The 25,168-nt window shown below is 36.0% G+C and overlaps 1 long non-coding RNA gene across 1 annotated transcript; it reads right to left on the bottom strand.

Annotated features, from left to right (window-relative positions):
- Positions 1-3,331: 3,331 nt before the first annotated feature.
- On the bottom strand, positions 3,332-3,869 carry LOC127107686 (uncharacterized). The gene is made up of 2 exons (XR_007795796.1): positions 3,735-3,869; positions 3,332-3,638 (listed from the first exon to the last, which is right to left on the bottom strand). It is a non-coding gene; the product is annotated as an uncharacterized LOC127107686 (long non-coding RNA).
- Positions 3,870-25,168: the final 21,299 nt, after the last annotated feature.

The following is a 25,168-nucleotide window of genomic DNA, read 5'->3' as shown; positions in this document are numbered from 1 at the left end:
GAGAGAAGCAAAATACTCTGAGGTTTCCTTAGAACAAAACCACGAGGAAAAAGATAGTGAGAGAAGGAAACCTAGGAACTACTCTGCAGCAACCTCCAGGCAACTCTGAAAGGTTCATTCTGACTCACAGACTTTCAGCTCAAGCAAACCCTGCCATTTGATTTTTCTTCTCCAATCAGGTTTGCCCTATATCCATCATCTTTATGCCTTTAATTTGAATGCTCTAAATATATGAGGTATTATGGGTGAATTTGATACCCTTTTGATGCATGTGTTTGACAAGAGGTTTAGGCCTCCTACCCTTTATTGCTTTTTGTGAATTGAAAGGGCATGATTCATATGGTTACATTTTGATTTGAGGGCAACTCTTGGTTACCCTATTTTGTTTCACTAACCCTTTTGTTGAGTTTTTGTGAAGGCACATGACTTTTGCAGGGATAACTTGCGTGGTTTCCCACTTTATTTGTGGGATACCCCTAGAGGTTTCATTCCGATTACCTGTACTGACTCACTTTCTTTGATGGTGTTTAGTTTGGAAGGATCCCTGGGTTTCCCATTCCTTTAATTGCTGTAACTTCGGATCTTTATCCGTGTGGTAATTTTTTCCCTTTCTCATACTTTATCGCTTTCTTAGCTGGAAGACCTCGATAGGAGGCAATGTTTGAGCCCCTTTGTGACATTTTACTTTGAGATACATGTTTTGTGTTTTGTATTCATATCCCCACATGTAGCGCGGTTCCTTCGTCAAGGACTGCCTGTTTGCCCTCGAGCATCCCAAACCCTAAAACCCAAAGCAACACGTTTACTCCTTCTACTACAGGCGAGTAAGTCTCCAAAGGTCGAGCATCCGGTAGATTGCGTAGTGACGTCGTTCGTCCAAAACCCAATCCATAACCCCGTAGTTAGCCGAACTACGGCTTGCTCTGATTCTCATTCCAGATGAGATACGTAGGCATAGGACGCGATGTCTTAGCGAGCACACATCCCCCCAACCCATAGGTCAGTCGAGCTACGAAGACTCTGATTCTCATATTCAGATGAGATACGTATGCAGTGGATGCGACATCCATGCGAGTCATTTTCATTTAACCCTTTTTTTTTTGTAAACAGCACAAGATAAACTCACACCCTTTAGACAAGAACTACAAAAGTGGATCCCGTAGAGTACTATGGATGCGTAGGGGTGCTAATACCTTCCCTTCGCATAACCGACTCCCGAACCCAAGATTTGGTTGCGAGACCCCGTCTTGTCCTTTCCTTTTTCAGGTTTACTTCGAGCGTTTCCTTTCCCTCCTTTGGGATGAATAACGCACGGTGGCGACTCTTCTGTCATTCTCTTTCGCCGGTTGTTTTTTTCGCACACTGTATTTTTCAGGTTGCGACACCAGTATTATGATACTGCTACATCGGCTCCGCCGTCGATCTCCAACTGTGCTGCCGTACCGGCTCTACTGCCAATCTCCCTTTGCATCGAATTTCTACTAGATTGTCATCTTTGTCGATTTTCAAAATTATTTTTTATTTGTGTAATCTCAAAACAAACTTCATTTCTCTTTACCACTTAAGATTTTAAAGCATATTATAATATGTGTTTATGTAAATGTGTAACCATCTGTTGTGATTTATGATTTTATAAGTCACTACTATAAATAATACATTTCATGACAAAACTTTCATCTCCCCCAACCAAAAACTGAGGTAAAATGCCAAGACGTGCACCATGTTTTATATATATTTTAAATAGATACCACATATTCCCTCGATTTCTAAATATAACTAAGGGGAAAATAAATCAGGACATGCTTCGAATCTCATCAACATCCGTTTATATTTTTATTTCTTTAAAAGTTGTGCATTTCTTTTATTTTATTTAAAAAAATTTAAGTAATGATATATACCCTTGGTTATATTTAACAATCGAGAGAATAGATTCTCATATTTTACTATAGAAGCACTTGTTAATTAGATTTTATCCTAAACCTAATTTATATGTAGTCGCTCCAAAGTCTTACGTTTCATTCTTTGGGATGAATAGCAAGAGAGAAAAAAACTTCAATGTTTTTCAATCTTGAACAAAATATTTTTATGCCCTTGCAATCTATCTCACATAATGATGTTGATGTTGTTGTATTTTTATAATAACCTTCCTATGTTGTGAATCAAAGAAAATATTGAGAAATTTATTTTTAAACATAATCATCAATTTCTCTTTCATGTTCTCTTTCATTTGAAAGCATTTGCCATGAAAACATTTACTTAAGATAATGAAATCTCTCTATGATAGATTGCAAGTATAGAAAAAAATTCTCTTAGTTGGAACAGACAACTTATTAGAAATTTGAAAATATATGTTTTTCTCCAAGAATCCATTGTCAAAATTTTGATTTGTTTAAACAATTTATTTTAATATTTTGTGTAAATAATGTAAATATAAAAAAAAAACTTTTTCCCCTCGATTTTTAATAGAAACCGAGAGGTATGTGGCGCATAGGGTGAAACATATTTTTTTATATTTTTTTATCTAAAAAAAATATTTTACCTCTGTTTTGAGTAATAATCAAGGTAAAATATAAAGCGTTTATTCAATTTTTTCACCGTCCTTAAACAAATATTTGTTATTCATCTAATGAGTATTAACGCTCAAGACAGTGTCATGAGTGATCCTCGTGAAACCTAAAACCCTCATTATAAAAGCATTCTGAATATTAAAAATTGATAGTGAAATATTTTACACGAATATTTTGAAACTTAAAAATGCGTTTATTTTGTTTATGAAAAGTTCTCGATGATGGATTGTAAGAGTAGAAAATTATTTGGGTTCAAGATTTGTATTCTTAAATAAATATATAACTTAAATTTATTTTATTATCTAACCTTTTTATTTGTTTTATATTAGACATTTGATCTTCCTCAAGATCAATGAAACGATGATCGCCAACATTTTCTCTACTTCAAAATATCTAGCATTTGTTCTTCAACGACAACGATGGCGATGAATCAGATTCAACATTTTATTCTCCGGCATTTGTTCTTAATATTCTGTGTAAATAATATAATATTTTGTGTAAACAATGTAGTTTGAAAAAAAAAATTATTAATATTCTTTGTAAATATATTACATGGATTTGTAAAAATTTGGTCTTGTATAATTGACAATTTGTGTAAATATAAACTTGTGTATATGTGACCACTTAAAGTGTAAAGTTGTGTTATTATGAACTTATGTAATTGTAAGTTTGTAAAGATGTAAACTTGTAAAAATATGAGTTATGAAATGTTTGACTCGTGTTTATGATGATCCTCGTTAAAGAATGATATAAGAAATAAAATAAAAGAATGTATATTAACATTTTTTTTTATCATAACAAAACAATATAAATTCAAATAACATCACTCGATTCACTATGCTTTGCCTTCCTAATTTATTTAATTATTTTACTGCAACTAAATTCTTACAATTAATTAATATATTACAATCCAACAAGGGCAACACTAAGTCATAATAATTCATAAATAGTGGTGGCAACGTGGATCATCTTGGATACGACTCACGGTATAAGTCAATCTTCCCCTCTTACATGCAGGTCGTCCAGCTTCTTGGCCAAGCACTCTTTTATTCGTATACATTTTATCTGAACCTACAAACATTGCATATGAACTAGTTGTGTTAGAACCAAATCATGCATTTTTCTATGATAGTGTAAATAATGCAAGAAATGGATCAATTCAGTTACCTTCTGAGAGTTCAGAAACATTAGGAATGTTCCTTGCTAATGCTTTGGAAGAAAAACTCAAAACACAGAGAAAGAGAACCACACAAATAAAAAAACACCTCTTTGAAACCATTATTAATTACTCTGCACTTTCACAACATACCCAACTCATGCTGTAATTTATAATACAAAATAGGCAGTGGTTGCTTGTCTTTCAAGAAAAAATTTAGTTTGATTTCGGTGATGTTCTGACTTTCGTGCCTATGGTATGTACTAGTACTTCTTGGATGCTTCCGGGTAAACAAAGTCAATGCCATGAATTACAACAACAATGTTATCAAATTCTCGTTGTATATCCTATATGTTTTCTTTTTGACCGGAATATTCATATTTTTTTGTTTAATGAGACGCGTTGGTTTGAACGAGATCAATCTTTAAGACAAAATAATCTGATATAAAAATTCAAATGACAACATTCGAAACTTAATTATAAATTAAGTAGACAAAAAACTTGAAACACCCTTCTTAAATGAGAAGGAAATTTACAAGTGATTAAAGAAACATTTAATGCATGAGAAATAATTCCACATGAAAAATTTAACTCACTTTAATGTTTTTTATATAAAGGATAAAATGTCACATGACCAGTGATGATCTCATTTCTTATGAATTCAGATTTGTGTGAATTCAATAATATCTTAATCCGTGGGGAAATAGATATTTCATTATTTTTATAGATATTCAATAATATCTTTTAAAGTATAAGGATGATGTTTTTAATGTATTTAAAATTTATACAGCGGAAGTAGAAAATCAATTAAGTAGAAATATTAAAGTCCTTCAGAGTTATAAGGGAGGTGGAAAATTTTCTATTGAATTTGAGGCATATTGTGAAGAATATGGTATTATACATGAATGTTTCACACCTCGTACTCCACTACAAAATGCTCTATCCGAGAGAAAGAATCATACATATCAAGAAATGATAAATGCCATTTTAATTCATTATGAATTGTCATTTAATTTATTGGGTGAAACTTTATTATCTCGGTTGAAATACAAGAAATTAAGAGACATTTGAATAAATCTTGAAAAGCATTACGGATACTTTATTATACATAGAGATATTACAACTAATTACATGATATAGTTGATACGAGATTATTCTATATACAAATATTTTTAACATTATATATTTACAAATATTAACACTTCCCCTCAAGCTTGAGCATATAAGTCAAATGCACCAAGCTTGTTACATATATAATTAGTTATGGGACTTCGCAGGGATTTTGTAAACACGTCTGTCAATTGATGATCACTAGAGTTGGCAAACCTTATGATGATGTCACCTGACTCGATCTTCTCTCTGACAAAGTGATCGTCTATTTCAATATGTTTGGTCCTCTCATGGAAGACTGGATTTGAAGCAATGTGCAATGCAGCTTGGTTATCACAAATAAGTGTCATTGGTCTTGCTTCTTCAATTTGAAGTTCCTTGAGAAACTGTTTTAACCAAATAAGTTCACATGTTTCCATTGCCATGGCCCTATACTCTGCCTCGACGCTTGATCTTGCAACTACGTTTTGTTTCTTACTTTTCCAAGATATAAGATTTTCTCCAACATGCGTTTATAAATGGGGACAATCCTCACTCTCCCAACCGGTTTTGTAGAATTGCGTTAGGCCCAACCATAATTTCTTAACATGGTATCCAAAGCCTACTGAGAGATAACCTTTCACTGCTCTTTACCCAGTTGACCCACTGTCTTCTAGTGAGAATTTTTTGGCAAACCATGTCATAACTACGGTTTTCCTTCCATGCACTGTCGTGACTCATTCTGACATCAGTTTTCAAAATTCTCCAGTCAACACCACACTGCCACCGCCAACGCTATTGTTCCCAACGACCTTCCAGCAAACTAACCCTACCGGCAGAAGCGCCTCCTCTGATCCATCCGTTCTCCACTTTTCACCAGCGACCGATCCCGACAAATTTTCCACCGCCCCATTCTCCATAGTACAACGGTTTCATATCCCTTTTCACTCGGTTCACGTGATACTTTCTCTCTTCAAATACTCATGGCGACTCTTCATAACTTTATGCCGAACTACGATGATTTCCTCAGGTGGTATCAAAATTATCAAAACTTAGATTCTACTGCTTCGGTAGCACACACTGGTAATTCATCTACTTGTCTCTCTCAATCATCTTCTCTTGGACCTTGAGTCCTTGATTCTAGTGCGTCTGATCATGTTATTGGTAATAAAATCTTTTCTCTTCCCTCTCTACATCTGGTTTCTTACTTACTATAACTTCTTCAAATGGTTCTCAAACCCGATCCAAAGGGATTGGTACTATTCAAGTTTTACCTTGTCTCTCTATTACTTATGTCCTCTATGTACCTAATTGTCCATTTAATTTACTTTTAGTCAGTTGTTTAACTCGTTCTATTGATTGTAGTGTCACATTCACTAACAATAATGTTACCCTGCAAGATCAAAGTTCGGAATAGACAATTGGCGTCGGATGTGAGTCTCAAGGCCTTTATTACCTCGGGTGTCATCTTAGACATGCTCTGGTACCATGTTAAGAAATTGTGGTTGGGCCTAACTCAACCCTACAAAACTGGTTGATAGAGTGAGGACTGCCCCCACTTATTAACGCATGTTCAAGTCATATATTATCCGATGTGGGACTCTTAACACACCTCCTCACGCCCAGGACTGGACTTCTGGAGCGTAAATATAAATTATGAGTGACCCGATAGCAGAAACCATAGTAGGTGGCCCATCGGATCTTAAACGAGACTCTGATACCATGTAGAAATACAAGAGACTAAGAGACATTTGAATAAACTGTGTGTTTTGAAAAGCACTACGGAGACTTTATTATATAGAGAGAGATTACAACTAATTACATGATATAGTCGATGTGGGACTATTCTATATATAAATATTCTTAACACTATATATTTACAAATATCAACAATCTCCTTGTCAAATAATGTATAGAATTCTTTTGAAAAAAACCAGTATTTCTCCATATGAGGTATGGAAAGGCAGAGTAGCATGTATTCTGAACATGTATTCTAAAAGGACTAAGTTAAGTCCTCGAGGGGTCAAATATTCTATTGCGGGATACACACCTAACAATAAAACATATAGACTTTTGAATTTGGAGTCTAATATAATTATTGAATCCCGAGACATATAATTCATTGAGAACCTTATTACAAAGGATAATGAATCATATTTTTTCACAAATGAAGAACCTTGTGAGGAAGGCTTTGCACAGACTATTGAAACACAACTCGAAAGTTCTTCATGGATTATTGAAACACAATCCAAAAGTTCTTCATAAATTGTTGAGACACAAAATAAAAGTTTTTCACGGATTATTGAAACACAACCATACCTAGGATAATCAAAAGATACCGAAAGACTTAGGATCTAGGACCAAACAAAATTGATTATCGACTTATTTACTTTTATATTATAGAAGGAAATGGTGATAATTTTGTTTGAAATTCCTATTATTCTTCAAGTGGAAGATGATCCTAAGACTTATAAGGAAGAAATAGCTTCAAGGGACTCCTCCTTTTGGAAGGACGTTATCCAAGACAAAATGGATTCATTAATGTCAAACCACACTTGGGGGCTTGTTGATCTACCTGAGGGATCAAGACCCATTGAATGCAAGTGGGTATTTAAAAAGAAGTATCATAGTGATGGTACGCTAAACACTTACAAGGCTAGATTAGAAGTAAACAGTTTTAGACAAAAGGAAGGTGTTAAATATTTAGACACATATGCACTAGTAGTAAGGACAACGAAAATTAGAGTATGTTTGCATTAGATTATTTTCATGACCTTATAGTTCATCAAATGGATGTCAAAATGACATTCCAAAATGGATATCTCGATGATAAAAACTACATGGAGAAACCGCAAGATTATGTGCTTCCTGAAAATGAATAAAAGGTGTGTCAGCTTGTTACATCCTTGTATGGATTAAAACAAGCACCAAAACAACATCATCAAAATTTTGACTATGTCATACTTTCAAATGGGTTTATTCCTAATTCTTGTGACAAGTGTTGTATAGAAAAGTGAGTGAGAACATTGTGATATTTTTTTGTCCTTATGTTGATGAAATGTTGATCATTAGCAACGAGATGAATGGAATTTTAGAAATAGAGATATTTATAACTTCCACATTTAATATGAAAGATCTTGGATTAGTTGACACTATTTTGGGGATCAAGGTAAATCAAAACAATAAGTGTTATGAACTTAGTCAAATACATTATGTTGTGAAAATGTATGATAAGTTCAAACACCTACGTTTCAAGGAAGTGAATACTCCATTTGATCCTAGTATAAAGCTTCAAAAGAATGATGGAAGAATTGTGGTTGAATGGTAATATGTAAGTGTAGTTGGATGTCTAATGTATTTAATGCAATGCACTAGACCCCACATAGCATTTACAGTTAGTAAAATGAGTATATTTACTAGCAATCTAAATGGCAAGCATTAGAAGGCCATCATTATGGTAGATTTCCTACCATACTAAAAAGGATATACCAATGCGAGTTGAATATCCAGTGTTGGAGATCATAAATCTACAAGTGGGTTGATATTTACACTAGTTAGGGGTGCAATTTCGTGGAAGAGCAAGAAACAAACATGTATCACTCTTTCAACCGTATAATCAAAGTTCATGGATCTTGCTTCCGTTGGTCAAGAAGATGAATGGTTGAGTAACCTTCTATTGGAAGTTCTAGTGGTTAAAGACAACTTTTCAAAGGTGTTGATACATTACGATAGTCTAGCTACTCTAGCTAGAGCATACAACGAAGTATATAATGAAAAGTCTAGGCATTTATGTCTTATACATTCCTTCCTGAGAAAATTGATTAAGGATGGGATCATTTCACTCACATATATACGTCCAATCTATAATTTTGTTGATCCATTTACTAAGCCACGGAACTGAGATTTAAAAAAGGCTACATAGAAAAGTTTGATATTGAAACTCCTTGAGTAAGAGTTTCAACAACGATAACAACCCAATATAACATTAAGAAAAAATTAACCTTATATTCAATTGGTAAAGAAAACCATTAATTTGGATGTTTTGTAAAACATTATGTAGTAATGTTGGCGATTGTGTTTGAAGGGTTGAGTTTTTCAAACACTTAATGAAGTTCTACATTGAGAATATGTTGTTGGACTAGTGACTTCAAGCACAAGAGATTGGGGGGGGGGGGGGGGTGAATTATGGTATTCAAAATTCGTGATTAATTTTAACTTTTTCTCGTTTAAGATCATATTAGTAATTTTATATGAGTAATGGTGGTGGAAATTTAAATAATGAATGTAAATTACGGAAAAGTAAAAGGATATGGTTAGAAAGATTGCACCAAAGATTTATAAAAGTTTACGTAAACGTTGGCCTGGTCTTGTCCCCAGAGGTATTCTTGAGAGTTTCACTATAAACTTTTAGTTTTTGAAGGTTATGCCCATGAAACTTTAACGCATACTTAACCCCAAAACAAAGCCTCTTTCGGTGAAGCTTAATAAACCAATTACATATATTTTATAAAGTTTGATCTCAAGAACCAAAATCTATCTTAAAGGTATCACACCCTTAAGAATATAAACAACCAACACGGACACTTACAAAAGTATCTTCCTCACAAGTAAAACTTCACTTAGTAGCACTAAGGAAATTTGAAGTAAATAGAAAATATTTTCCAAAAAGGAGAGAAAGAGATAATTTCCAAAGAAAGGAAATGATCCAAAGAAAGAAAATATGTTGGAAAGTGGCGTGATATGAAGTGAGGAAGACCCTCTTTTATATAGTAGTTGGAAACTCCAAGAAAGGAAACGATCCATGGGTTGAATTGATTATCTAATCGATTATTAAAATGCTATGATCGATTAGACATCTTAAATATAATAAGTTATAAAGCCCAATTAGGAAAGTGTGGATAAAGATCTGTTGCGAATCATTAATGTGTTATCCTTTCTGTTTATACAATAAATTATCATAATTATAATCGATTATAAAAATGCTCTAATCAATTACATAAATAAAAAAAAAAATTCCAATCGACTAGATGGTTAAGAAAAAGTTTGGATAGATTCTTAATCACTTGGTCTTGATATAGAAAATAATTTTCAAGGTAAAAAAATATTTTAAAGTGTGTGTATGAGTTGCCTTAGTACTCTTAAGTTACTACCTTACTTTTACAGTACTCAGTTCACTCAGAAGGATCGACAAACATGACTTGGCGAGCTTTCACATATTTCCCCAAAGTAGCTTTGAGACTTTTGTTAGATAGTATCTGATTGTATAGGAACTTTGGTCTTGAGCCTTCGCTGATAAGTTATAAGATGCTTTGGTTATCACCGGGGTTTAAAGTTATTGCCATGTGTTATCGTCATCAAAACTCTAGATGTTGATCTTTATCACCTGTAAGCACATAGATCCAAATTCTACTCTTTTTTGATGATGACAACTCATCTCTCAAGGGAGGTGATAAAAAAACAGATACAAGTATTTTGAAGTGATTAAACTTCCCCTCAATTAAGTAGAGAGTATACTTTTTATCCCCCTTAGAGTATACTTATCCCCTTTTGTCATTATTAAAAAGGCGTAAAATAATCAAAGTGCATAGATCCCACGTAAAAGGAACGAGTTACCTTATAGAGATGGATAGTAGCAGTCCATAGTAAGGCATAAGATCTAAAATCTTATTTCTTCCCACGGAAGATAGCTTTGAAATCAACTAGTATGTAAGATTTGAAGAGCTTCTTTCCCTTGATTCTTTCTTGAACAAAACTCAAAAGTCTTTGAAGCTTTCTAAACCGAGAGGGAATTTTGTTCTCTACTTATTTCTTGCTAAGATTTCTCCAAGAGATCAATGTTTTCCCTTATGAGTGTTTTGGATAACCTATTTTTAGTTTCCTAGGCCTTAGACTAGTGTTTGACACAAATTTTCTCCACAAACACTAAAGGTCTCAGGGTAACTTGAGAAACTTCCCTTGACAAGCCATCATTGATTTTCCCTCTCTATGATTCATTTGTTACGAGAGTTTCTCCAATCATATGACAAATAAATCCATTACATATTTATCACCTTAAGCTCTCGTGATTAGCATTATTATTTTAATTCATTCATTCAAAAGACATAATCAATGTCTTGGTTAAATCCATCAGGGTTGACAATTACTTCTTCTTGTACTCTCAAAAGATTTATCCCATATTTTAATTCACATTAGCAACATTCTTGCACAAGGATTCGTTAGTAGCATTGAATCGACAAAAATTATGCATAAGTAAAGTATGTTTGGTTTGAAAAAAGTCGTATCGTCCTTTTGAAATTTGTTTTCAAGCAGAAAATTTCTCTAGTTTTTAAACCAATCTCTATGAGCTTGTATTAGATCATAGATACCCATTTAATTTTGAGAACATGATTAAGAAAAGTTTTATAAAATCAATACAATGGTCATCATGTACTTCCTTATGGATGTAATAGTTCATAATGCATTATGTACATTTATTTGGGAGATTTTGCAAAAATGTGTGAGAAGGTTATAATCATCCTTATGGATTCTAGTTGAGGTACATGAGCATAAGTTTTATTGAGATATATGTGTTGATTGTATTCTTTTATAACGAGTCTTGTTTAAAACAAAAATTCCACAAAGCTTGTTACTAAAGATTCATTAAGGTTTCAATAACTCAACTAGCTTTGGGAACGAGTTCCCAACCATTGTGTCTCTCAAACTCATTTAACCTTTCTTGCATAATAAGAGACAAATGTTCTTTGATGATGGTTTCATCAATTTACTTTGGCTCAATTTGCGAAACAAAAGTCATATGGTTAAATACCTTGCTACAGGAGTGTTGAGATGCAATTCTCTTAGATATTTCCCCATTATTATTCTGAATGAAGTGATCTAATAATCATCCATTCTTAAGATATATTTTATTTGGTTGACTTATTTAACTTGAATTTCTCTATTTATACTTTTTCTTTACCTTTATTGTCATATTCCAATGAGATTCCCTAAGGGATACTTACAAAAGTAACAACTTTACTTCTACCTACTAGGGGTTAGTTTAGCAAAGATAATATGTATGGATTCTTCCATAGTCATGGTACTTCAGAAAAGAGGTTTTTAAAAGAATTTTACATTACAATTTTTATTGAACATGCATATAGGAAATTTAAACATACTTTATTACCTTTGTTACACATCTTACTTAATATTAAGTAACTTGTGCAATAATGCAATAATTAATCAGAACATCAAACGAGTAAGATTAGGGATCTCACCACGACTCAAATATCGAATGATTTTGTCTTGTTGTTATTTGGTAAATCAATTTCTTCCCTCGTAAGAGAGGTGAAAGAGAATTGCCATCCAAGGCGCAGCGGAATTTAAAATTTTCTCCATTTAGTGATCCTTATGAATGGGCATGATCAGTGATAGAATCGTTACCTCTTGTGGCGATTCAAACCTTTGGTGCAGATCTCTTGTAACGATCAAAACCTTGGATACAAATCCACGGAGCGATCACGAACATTGAACGATGACAACGTCTCTACTCAGTCCGCACGAACGAGTTCTTTCAATCTCAGTGCTAGCTGGTACGAATGAAGGCTTTGAATGAGAGAGAGAGGGAAACGAAATTCCAAGTCTTCACTTGAATTTCAGTCTGAGTGGAGTGACAATGCTTCTACCCAAGGGGTTCTATTTATAGAACCACTTGTGTGGGCTTCAAGCTAAAAATCCCACTTAAGTGTATTTTGGCCCATATCTCATAATATGCCAAAATCACTTAAGTATTTGGTACCTTACCATATTTCGTCTCCCACTTAAGTGCACCGTACCTTACGGTGTTCCTTAGTTACTCTATATCTCATCAATCCGTCCTTTGTGTGTGACCCTGTAAGTTTTCGCGACGTTGACAATTATATTAAATCACGCATTTAACATAATAAATAGTGAGCGGTATCTAGCAACACATCACTGCTACCCAAGACACGAAAATGTCATGTGATCTGACAAAACCTCCTGTGATAATAATTATGTATATAATTACCCCTTTGCCCTTATGTCTATATTGAACACAGGGTATAGACCGTGTCATCCTTGTCCAGTTCAATATTGGGCCCATAGACATTTATCCTGTTACGCAGGAGGGGCAAATTCCATCCAGGACACTCATGTCCCTCAGCATGTTTTGTGGAGTACCCATCAACTGTCTTTATGGTTATCCAGTTACGGACAATGTTGGATCCGCAATAAAGCACTCGACTCTACATCTAGGATCCATAGTGGTTTCAGATCGAAGAGTGGTATACACTATTATCACCATGAGAATAACTTATGACACTTTTCATAACTTTCTATATAGTATTCTTATAGCGGGTCAATCCGGTATAAATATTACTCCTAATATTCATACCTATGTTTAAGACTTGATAACTCTTTATCCATGATCCATGAGATGTGATCATCAGTCTACAAACATAATAGTGTTAATGCTTTAATGTTATCCCACTTCACACTAAAGCTCGACTACGGATACTTTAAGAATAGTGTCCTTATGTTTAATGTGCTCTCATGATTAAGTCACACTTAATACATTAAACAAACTATCTATTCCAGGGACTTTATTAATCAACCATAATAAATAAAATGCCTTTTATTATTAATAAATAATTCGATACAACTACCAAAAGTATTGGCCTCTAGGGCTTACACCAACAATCTCCCACTAGCACTAGAGCTAATCAGGCTTACCCCTTATGCCCATTGATCTAGTATGGCCATCATGCTTCTGCTGCGCAAGAGGCTTTGTCAGTGGGTCAGCAATATTGTCAAGTGTAGGTACTTTACATATTTTCACATCTCCTTTATCTATTATCTCTCGAATGAGATGATAACGCCTGAGTATGTGTTTGGATTGTTGGTGAGATCTAGGCTCCTTAGCTTGTGCGATAGCACCATTGTTATCACAATAGAGACCAATGGGATCCACAACGCTAGGGACTATGCCAAGTTCACTAATGAACTTCCTGATCCAAACAGCTTCCTTTGCTGCACTTGAGGCAGCAATATACTCGGCCTCGGTTGTAGAATCAACAATTGTATTTTGCTTTGAACTTTTCCAGCTCACAACGCCACCGTTTAAGCAAAACACATAACCAGATTGCGATCTAAAGTCATCCTTGTCTGTCTGGAAGCTAGCATCGGTGTAACCAATTACAGCCAACTCTTCCTGACCTCCATATATCAAGAATGATTCATTAGTCCTTCTCAAGTACTTAAGGATATTCTTAACAGCTACCCAATGGGCATCACCAGGATCAGATTGGTTCCTAGTCGTTGCACTTAAAGCATACGAGACATCTTATCGAGTACATAACATGGCATACATGATAGATCCTATTGCAGATGCATATGGAATCTTATTCATGCGATCCCTTTCTTCCTTAGTTGAAGGGGATTGTGTTTTTTTATAGACACAAGCCATGTTGCATAGCTATGAATCCTTTCTTAGAATCATGCATATTAAAGCGTCTCAGCACTTTGTCTATGTATGTAATCTGACTTAGGCCAAGCAGTTTTTGTGATCTATCTCTATAGATTCTGATTCCTAATATATAGGCTGCTTCACCTAGGTCCTTCATAGAAAAGCATTTCCCCAACCAAGACTTTACTTGTTGCAGGGTAGGGACATCGTTTCCAATGAGTAATATGTCATCTACATATAACACCAGGAACACGATCATGCTCCCACTAACCTTCTTGTAGACACAAGGCTCATCTTCGTTCTTGATGAATCCATATTGTTTTACCGTTTCATCAAAATGAAGATTCCAGCTTCTGGAAGCTTGCTTCAATCCATAGATTGATCTTTGTAGCTTACATATCTTTTGGGCTTCTTCTGGTATGTCAAATCCTTCAGGCTGTGTCATGTACACATCCTCAAGAAGATTCCCATTAAGGAAAGCAGTTTTGATATCCATCTGCCATATTTCATAATCATGATATGCAGCGATAGCAAGTAAAATCCGAACAGATTTAAGCATTGCAGCTGGCGAAAAGGTTTCATCATAGTCAACACCATGAATTTGTTTATATCCTTTTGCAACCAGTCTTGCCTTATAGGTATGTACTTTACCATCCATGTCAGTCTTCTTTTTGAAGACCCACTTGCATCCTATAGTATTAACTCCTACATGAGGCTCTACCAAGGTCCAAACTTGGTTTGCGTACATGGAATCCATTTCAGATTTCATGGCTTCTAGCCACTTCTCAGAATCGGGACCAGTTATGGCCTCTTGGTAGGTCACAGGCTCATCTTGATACATGAGTAATTCATCACCTTGATCTGTTATGAGATATCCATATCTCTCAGGTAGGTGACGCATCTTGCTTGACCTACGCTGGTCTTGTTCTACTTGAGCAGGTTGCTCTTCCATAACCACTTGTGTTTCCTGCTCTAATTCCTCCATAGGTGTATCGATGCTTTATGATTCTTGAATTTCTTCAAGCTCTACTTTCCTCCCACTGGTTCCTTTGGAAATAAAATCCTTTTCTAGGAAAACTCCAGTTCGAGCGACAAACACTTTGCCCTAAAAAGGATTGTAGAAGTAATACCCTCTTGTTTCTTTAGGATACCCCACAAATAAGCATCTGTCAGATTTGGGCTCAAGCTTAGTTGAAATTTGTCGTTTCACATAAACTTCGCAACCCCAAATCTTCATGTAAGACATATGTGGTTTCTCACCATTCCATATCTCATATGGTGTCTTCTCAACCTTTTTGGATGGAACACGGTTAAGTGTGTAAGCTGCTGTCAACAGCGCATGTCCCCAAAAGGAGTTTGGAAGATCGACGTGACTCATCATGGATCGGACCATGTCCAACAGGGTTCGATTTCTTCTCTCAGATACACCATTCCATTGGGGTGTTCCAGGAGGAGTGAGTTGGGATAGGATCCCACACTCTTTCAGATGGTCATCAAACTCTAGGCTTAAATACTCACCACCTCGATCTGATTGAAGAGTTTTAATATTCTTACCTAGTTGGTTTTGTACTTCATTCTTGAATTCCTTGAACTTTTCAAAGGACTCTGATTTGTGTTTCATTAAATACACATAACCATATCTACTGAAATCATCAGTGAATGTGATGAAGTACTGAAAACCTCCTCTGGCTGGTATGTTCAGTGGTCCACATACATCAGTATGTATGAGGGCCAAAAGATCATTAGCTCTTTCACCTTTTCCTGTGAATGAAGACTTTGTCATCTTTCTAATTAAACAAGATCTGCATATCTCATATGATTCATAATCAAAAGAGTCCAACAGTCCATCTTTATGGAGTTTGGAAATGCGTTTCTCATTTATGTGGCCTAATCGACAATGCCAAAGGTAAGTTGGATTTAACTCATTAGGTTTCATCCTTTTAGTATTAATGTTATAAACTGGCATTTCAAGATCAAGGACATATAATCCATTGTTCATTTGAGCAGTAGCATAGAATATATCATTCAAATAAATTGAACAACAATTGTTCTTTATTATGAATGAAAAACCGAACTTGTCCAAACAAGAAACGGAAATAATATTCCTGCTGATTGCTGGTACATAATAACAGTTCTCTAACTGAATTATTAAACCACTAGGTAAAGTCAATTCATAAGTTCCTACGGCTAAGGCAACAACCTTTGCTCCATTGCCAACTCGTAGGTCGACTTCACCTTTTGCCAAATTTCTACTCCTTTTTATTCCATGCACATTTGTACAAATGTGAGAACCGCATCCAGTATCTAATACCCATGATGCAGAAGTAGATAAATTAATTTCAATAACAAAAATTCCTGAAGTTGGAGTCTCTACTCCATTCTTCCTATCTTCCAGGTACTTTGGGCAGTTCCTCTTCCAGTGTGCGGTCTTACCGCAATGGAAGCAGGTGCCTTCTTTTTCTATGCTTCCACTAGGCTTCAAAGCAGCAATAGTGGGTTTGGGTTTGGCAACTTCCTTTCCTTTCCCTTTATCATGTTTGAGGACAATCCTCATATTTCGGTACCAATCCAGAAAATTTGTCCCAGACAATTTTTCCTTCTCAAGGTTTGATCGCAATATGTTGTTAGAGGTGTTTGTTGTCATGGTTATCTACATAAGGATTAATGAAAATATAAGTATCATTGACATATTTAATTAGGCCTTTAATTAAACATGCTCCCACTATTTTATTCAAAACAAATGACCCTCATCATTTGATTCGGAAAATCCCGTTGGAAGATTTTCTAGTGGGTCGATGTAGCGGTGTATTCGTCGCTATATGATCTATTGATTAAACCATAAGCAAAGAGATACATTGAAATTTCGAGTCGCCACCGCACTTTTATTTATCCAAAGGACTGGCTAAAAAGCGAACAAAAGCCTAAGAAGTTTTACACGTAGAAAACTAATAAAAAGATCAGAGAGTCTGGGTAAGGGGTAAATTACGCAATGGGAAGGTGTTAGGCACCCACTACGTCCTAGGTACTCCTAGGGAGCCCTTTTCACACTTGTTGTATTAAATTGTTATTTGTTATGACATAAATATTGTGCAAACATGATTGGGATGATGAGAAAAGAATATACAAGTTTTATTGGGTTATTTATTTTTGTGTTCGAACGGATGAACCCGCTGCCTACGTACCTTCCATCAAAGGTAAGGATCAAAACGCCGTAGTTCGGCTAAAAGATTTCCAAAAGTGGGTTAGGTTCAATTTTAAACACAAACCCTAGGTCTTACGTTATCCACAGGAGAAAACTCAACCTTATACAAACAACAACGTCCACCATGTGAGAACAGCTTCAACTTGCCAGGGAGGGGTTAACCCTATAATAGGCAAGGAAGACTTACAATTCAATCACTAAAGACAGAAGGTGAGATTAACATCAACCACTAAGATAAATCAAACCTATAGCTCATGTATGAAAAGATTAATGGACAAAGCCAAAACAAGTGAATGAGTGAAGTTACTGATTATGATTATGAAAATGGAGTCAAAGTATAATTAAGGTTAATTCAAATAAGTATTATGAAATGAAGTTTGAAAAAAGGTCAAGGACTTGGGTCCAGGTTTTTAGTTAGAAAACATGAAGATGTTTGCACAACACTTATGTCAAGTTTGAAAGTCAAGAGTGTGAAAAGTCTAGGACATAATGAATGATGAATGGATGAGGATGGGATTGTAAAACTTCTTAGAAGGTTCACTTCTTGAAATCATATAGCAGATGATTCAAGTGTGTCCTTTGGAATAGCAATTAATAATAACAAACAAACAAAGCAAAAGAAAAGCGGATACCGGATGCCAATCACTGGTCTTATACCAATCTCCTAAAACAGAACGGGATATCAGATGCCACTCAATGGTCTTACACTAATCTCCTCAAACAAAGAAATAAAAGGCGGATACCGGATACCAATAGATGGATTTACACCAGTCTCCTAAAACAGAACAGGATATCAGAAGCCACTCAATGGACTTACACCAATCTCCTCAAAAGAAAACAGAGATGAGATATGGAAGTCAACTGCCAATCTATCTGGACTTAGGTTAACTCCACATATGATCACAGGAAAACCAATGCCACATTACAGGGACTTACAATGGATCCTCACATACAAGAACAAAAGCAACAATATGATCACAGGAATGCAAATGCCAACTTACAGGGACTTATAATTGCAACCTCTCATACAGATAGGCAAAACAAATTAGGATCACAGGAAAGCAGATGCCAACTTACAGGGACTTATAACTGCAACCTCACATACAATCAAACAGATCAAACTATGATCACAGGACAACAGATGCCAACTTACAGGGACTTATAACTGCAACCTCACATACAAACAGATAAAACAGAAGATATGAGTGACCAATGAGGTCTTACACTCTATCCTTCCATATCATAGGAGCAAATGCCAAAGCAATGGACTTACACTTGTCCTCAATGGGCAAACAACAAATGACAATATCACAAAGACAAATGAGATGATTGTGCATTAATGAGCAATTAATGATGATGATAAATGCATGAAGCAATGCAAGCAAACAAGTGCATATGAAGCAATCAATCAATCAATGAATATCAAACAGCACACTCTATAGCCAAACAAGGGGGCTCACACAAGAGGGTTTGACTATGAAAGTCTACTGTAATAGGTAAGTGTCGCTCTTAACCTTGCCATTGAGAGGCTAAGGTGAAGCAGATGAATAGGAGATGAGGGGTGTGCCTCATTGCTTCTATCCCTGATCAGGGAGAGCATATCAGAAAGTGTGGGAGTTCAGAAAGTAGGAACTCTCTCCACATTATTGACTCTATAGATCTTGGGTATTTATCTCAATGCTTCAACCATGTAATGGGAGCAAAGAGAGGACTCACTGAATAGTAGGGGATAGGCTACTTATCCCTTTGATCTACCAATTGCCTTACTTGAAGGACTTTTCCTGCTTGGGACAATTTTAAACACACACAAGCATTGCCTCTTAAGGAGGACTTCAGACAGTTTGCCCGGTCAAATAACAGACCGGGTCTCCAGACTACATGAAGAAGAAAGGTTTATACCTCAAAGCAAATGCTAAATAGCAAAGCAAGCAACTAAAGCAACTAAAGTGTACCTGAAAAAGTCAAACTTATTAGTAAACAAGTCAACAGTTCAAACCAAAAGAAATGGATAAACAACAGTCAACCATAAACAGAGGTGCCAAGGCACAAAGCCAAACTCATATGAGTCACACCTACAAAACAAGGGTTAGCACAATATATATAATCCAACTCAATCAGATTTGAATGACCTTTGAGTCATTGGTGCTTAACCTGAAACAATAGCTCAATTGTAAGCTCAAAAGACCACTAGGACTAGCCTAGGGTCAAAGATGAAAGAAAAAAGTCAAACAGCAAAGAAAAGTCAACCCAATTCATGTTCAAACATTTAATAAGCTATCTCAATTGGATTCACAATCAAATCATGCATCAATGTCATTTCATGAACAAAAGAATGCAAAGCATGGCAATAAGAAGCACAAATAGGTCATCAGCAAGACTTCATTCAAAAATCAACCCAAACAATCTCAAAAATTATCAAATAAATCACACTCAATCCTAACATCTAGCATGGTAAGCATGTCAAATTTCATGGCATTTGGATGAGAGGAAGGCAGCCAATTAAAATCAAGAAGTCAACATAATTTCAAGTATGCATAATGAAGGTCAACAAACATGGGTCAACTTCAAAAAATCATATCAAATTGAAAACAGATGATAAATGAATGAGATTAACACCAATGCAAAGCTCAAGATGTCTAGTTATCACATATGAAATTTCATGATCATACAATAAGATTTGAGAATTTCACAAAAGATTTGGCAACATGTATCACATAAAGTCAACCATTGGCTAGGCAGGGAAGAAAAATCTCACATAAATGGAAAACAGCATGATTCTGGGAAAATTCTCTGCATAGCTTAAGGTATAACATGAACAGCATGTGTTCATTCATCAACATTCAATCATGATTTCGAAATGTCCAGAAATGAAATTTAAACACACCAATGGCATCAGCAAACATTAGGCATGCGTGTTCTAAACATATTTCTCATTGAATCAACAATATCCAAACAAATCGAGTGAAAACAACTTCAAGCATGAAAAATGAAATCTAGATTTCTCTCAGCATAATCAACCAATTAACATGATGTAAGTAGCAATGGACTCAGTGATGCATACTCTACCAGAAACATACCATAGATTGGAAAAAAAAGGAGGGTCGAAAAACTTACTTAATTTGAAGAAAATCGAGATGCAGTGTTGTTTTGGTGGTTTTAAGCTCAAACAGCTACAAATAATGGTTGATAGTGATGAATGCTTGAAGAACCTTGGCTCAGTAGTGCTTGGAAAACTTCACAGCTCTAATTGCCATTGTTGTGTGCTTTGAAAACAGAGTGAGAAGGAGGCTGCACAGGTGATGAATAATGCTTGAAATGAGCTTGCAATGTTGGTTAGACCATGAAACAAGGAAAGCTAGTTCGAGTGCATTGAAGTTTTTGACAGAAAATGCAAATCGTGCCCAAAAAGCAAAAATGAGAGTGAGAGTATTTCTGTCGTGGAGGCTGCTTCTCTAGGTCTCTAGATGACAGAAAATACTTTATATATGGTCTGTTAGCATGGCTTAATCAAATGTTAAACTTGGTTAACTTAAAATGAACCATCTTGCATTTTGCTAAATTGAAAATATGGAAATGGAGGGTGTGAAATCTGCACGGATTGGGCTTGGAAACAGGCTGTTCATGACCAATATAAATGTTGTTTTGGGTCTGTACACAAATTGCTCACTTTGTTTTGTTTGAATGAAGCTAATTGTACAATTTGCCAATTTTGCATATTGGTCCAAAATGATGGTATAATGGTGGTATGTGCATGAGTTAGGGCTTGGAGCAAGTTTCAAAAATGATTCTAAACATTTCCCAATTGGCCAAAGTGAGAAAAAGTCAAAGAATCAAAAAGTCAACTATGAGTCAAACTTGGTTTTAAAATGAAATGGGTCAAAAAATGCCATTTTGATTGGCAAGGTTTTGGTTCATGAAATTTATATTTTTGGAAAGAGGGGGAAAAATGTGGTTTGTAGGAAAAAAACCCCACCAAATTTGGCCTTATGGTTCATGAGTTATGGCTCTTTGAAGTTCACAAATTTCTGAAATTGAATTGATCATATCTTGACAACCACACATGGGATTTGAGAGTTCTTGGACTTTTTGAAAATGGGAGAACAAGATCTTCAACTTTCATGTTGGGCAAAAATTCATTTGGAGCTTGTATCATGATGTAAGTTGAGGATCAAGAAGTTTCCATTTTTGGCAATTGAAATTACAGGTCCACTTTCTATTTTGGGAAATTTTCTGATTGACTTGATTTTCTTCCATGATGAGGTTGAACATGATAGATGAGGCTTGTATGGACATGAATGAGCTCCTTCAGATCAATTCCATCCATCAAATCATTGATTAAATCCACAGTTGACCAAGTTTGACTTTTCTAGGGTTTTGGGTGACTGAAGCATTTCTGATGAATTCCAAACCCTAATTCTTTGAGACCTTGACTTCAAATGATGTCATAAGATGTATGAACTCTTGATTATTGATCATGGTGCCCAAATTCTGCAAGAATGGCCACCATCCATTGCTTTGACTGACTGTTGACTGACTTTGACCTAATTGCTGATGATTGCTTCCACTGCAAGCAACAAGGTTAGACTGACAATATTTTTGTACTTTTTGGTTAATAAACACATGAAAAGCAAAGATATACAAATGCAAAGTATGCTTGGTGATCAAGAAATCAACCCATAAGGCAACCTACCCACTAGGAGGGGACAAAGGCATGCAATGATCCTTGAGACAATGATATGATATGTTATGGGCCATGAGGGATCTTAGGGCCCAAAATTGGGGTCTTACAGATGCCCCTATTTAAGGTCATTCTAGCCGGAGAAGTGAAGTTTAGAAATCTTCATCTCGACGCAGTAGAATGGACTTAAATAACAGTAATGAGACAAATTTTGGTCCCTAAGAGACCTCATGATGCAAATGTATGCATGCAAAAGACACAAACTCTGTGGGGAATATGATTCACACAGAAGAAAAGACGATCCATCGGAGTAATACACTCACCAGGAACAGAGACTCTAACAAGACTCTATGGGGATAATAAAAGAAAAAGAAATGTGTGGACAATACACGACTCCGAACTGGGGAAGAACAAAACTGACACAGCGTGAACAAGACACGACTTTGATTAGGGAAACAGAAAACAGATAGGAGAACTCACTGGGGAGTGAAGGACTCACACTGGGGAAAAGAATTCCAAAGGAAAATAAATCCATTGGAAAGACAAAAGCTGACTCCTGAGGAGAAGCAAAAGAAAATCCACTGAAGGAAAGTAGCAAAGAAAACGAGATGTTACCAGGCATAAGGGTAACAACACAGAAAAATCTGACTCCACAGGGGGACCGAGGTCATAATAGGGAGCAGAAAGGAGGGAACACCAAGGATACCGGTTACTGGGTATAATAGGTGACCGACCAAGGTGTGAATTGGATTTCACTTCCAAAACACTCATCATCCTGAAGAGAGCTAGAAAAGCAAACTTGTTTATAGGATGGACATTCAATTCCACAAGGAAAATGAATCTTACTCTGAGGGGGAAAACAATCAAAAGATTGACTCAAGAGCGCACGAGATATAATATCCATTACCGTCAGAACGTGGATAGAATACTCAGATGAGACATATTATTCATTACCGGCAGACCGTGAATAATATACTCGAAAGGAAAATTATCCTGAACCGGTTACTGGGTTATTTATAGGATAAAATCCGAAGACGTGAATTGGTTTTCACTTCCAAAACACTCATCATCCGAAAGGAGGGCTTGAAAAAGCAAATCGACTTACAGGATGGACATTCGAATCCACAACGGGAAAACGAATCTTACTCAACTGGGGACACAAACCCAAAGAGTGCATGAGATATAATATCCATTACCGGCAGACCGTGGATAAGATACTCGCATGAGATATATTATCTATTACCGTCAGAACGTAGATAATAAACTCGCATGGTAAGAAACACCAGAGATACCGGTTACTGGGTATATAATAGGTGATCTACCGAAAACGTGAATTGGATTTCACTTCCAAAACACTCATCATCCAAAACACAAACTGGTTAAGGATGGCTATTCGATTCTACAAAGAATACGAATCTTGCTCAGTTGGGGAAAATCAACAAAGGATTCCAACTAAAGAGCGCATGAGATATATTATTCATTACCGGCAGACCGTGAATAATACACTCGCAAGGAAAAGACACCAGAGATACCGGTTACTGGGTATATAATAGGTGACTATCCAAAACAGAGAGACGATCGATACCAAGCATCCGGGTAAACGAAAGACAACTCAAAGGGATAAATTGCAAGCATCCGGCAATTATCCAACAACAAGAATATTCGACTCCACAAAGGGAAATAACGAATCTTACTCGACTGGGGAAACACAAAAGGCTTCGACTGAAGAGTGCATGAGATACATTATTCATTACCGGCAGACCGTGAATAATATACTCGCATGGAAGACTATCCACAACCGGTTACTGGGTTAATAAAGGATAAAATCAACCGAACAGAAAGGCATCGGGATACCAAATTAGGTATATAATGATAACCAATCAAAAGGAGCAACAGACATTACCAACAAAAGGGTAAATGAAAGGCGAACTGCTGAGGATAAATTGCAAGCATCCGGCAATTATCGACAGGGATTAGCTGGGGATGCACTGGTAAACAACCAATGATCCGGGGAACAAATCACTAGCATACGGTGAAAAGACCCACTGGGGATAAAATTGCTAGCATACGGCAATTATCCACAAAAGACTTGCTAGGGATATAAGTGCTGGTCTGAGCAACTTATACAAGCAAAGGAAAATCAACATCAAAGATCGAATGAAGATAATCACGAAATTAGGGTTTACATCTACCGAATACGGGGTAGAAGACCAACAACTCCGCGTGAGGATAGAACAAATCACAAATCCGCACGGGAAACCAAAATAGGGTTTATAACAAACCACAAACTGCTGGAGAGCAGGAAAATATAAGGGTTTACAACTACCGGGTAGTAGGTAGAAAACCAAAACTCTGGCTGGAGAATAAAAGGTGTATAACCACAAATTCTGTCAAGAAAGCCAGGAAAAGTAGGACTTATAACTACCGGTTATGAGGGTAGAGGCCCAAAAACATTCCGCTGGGGAACAACCCGCTGGGAAACACAAGACATCTGACAAATAGCCAATTCGGGAATAATCCGAAAAGACAGATTGAATCAAGACACGTCCTAACGAGGATGTAACTCAAATAGGAAAATTCATCCCAATATATGTGTTGGGAGGAAACGGAAGAAACCGTCATCCACGAGGATATATCTCAGTGGGGAACTGCAGAAGGAAAAACAACATTTTCTGCTTACGGGCTGACTCTATATGGAGAGATTTTAACCACCCAACATCTGCTTGGGGAGATCTGTAAAGAGATCTATATCACCATAGCAGGAGACACGACAAACAAAGGATACATGGCAAGAAATGCAACATGAATATCTGAATGTTTTATGAATATGCATGAATACGCGTGATTTATGTTTGATGAATGCTGACAAAACAGACAATTCTAACACAAACAAGTTTAGGAACCAAACGTCCGGTATTATACTTCCAGGGGAAAAACCAGCTGGAGAGCCAATCTGCGGAGATCTTCATGCTGTAAAGCAAAGAACTGCGGGTACTGCTGAAGAAGCAGCGGGTCG

Source organism: Lathyrus oleraceus, chromosome 7 (genome assembly GCF_024323335.1).
Source record: "Lathyrus oleraceus cultivar Zhongwan6 chromosome 7, CAAS_Psat_ZW6_1.0, whole genome shotgun sequence".
Lineage (NCBI taxonomy): Eukaryota > Viridiplantae > Streptophyta > Magnoliopsida > Fabales > Fabaceae > Lathyrus > Lathyrus oleraceus.
Note: the sequence above shows the minus strand (reverse complement) of the source record. Positions and strands in the feature narration are given on the sequence as shown.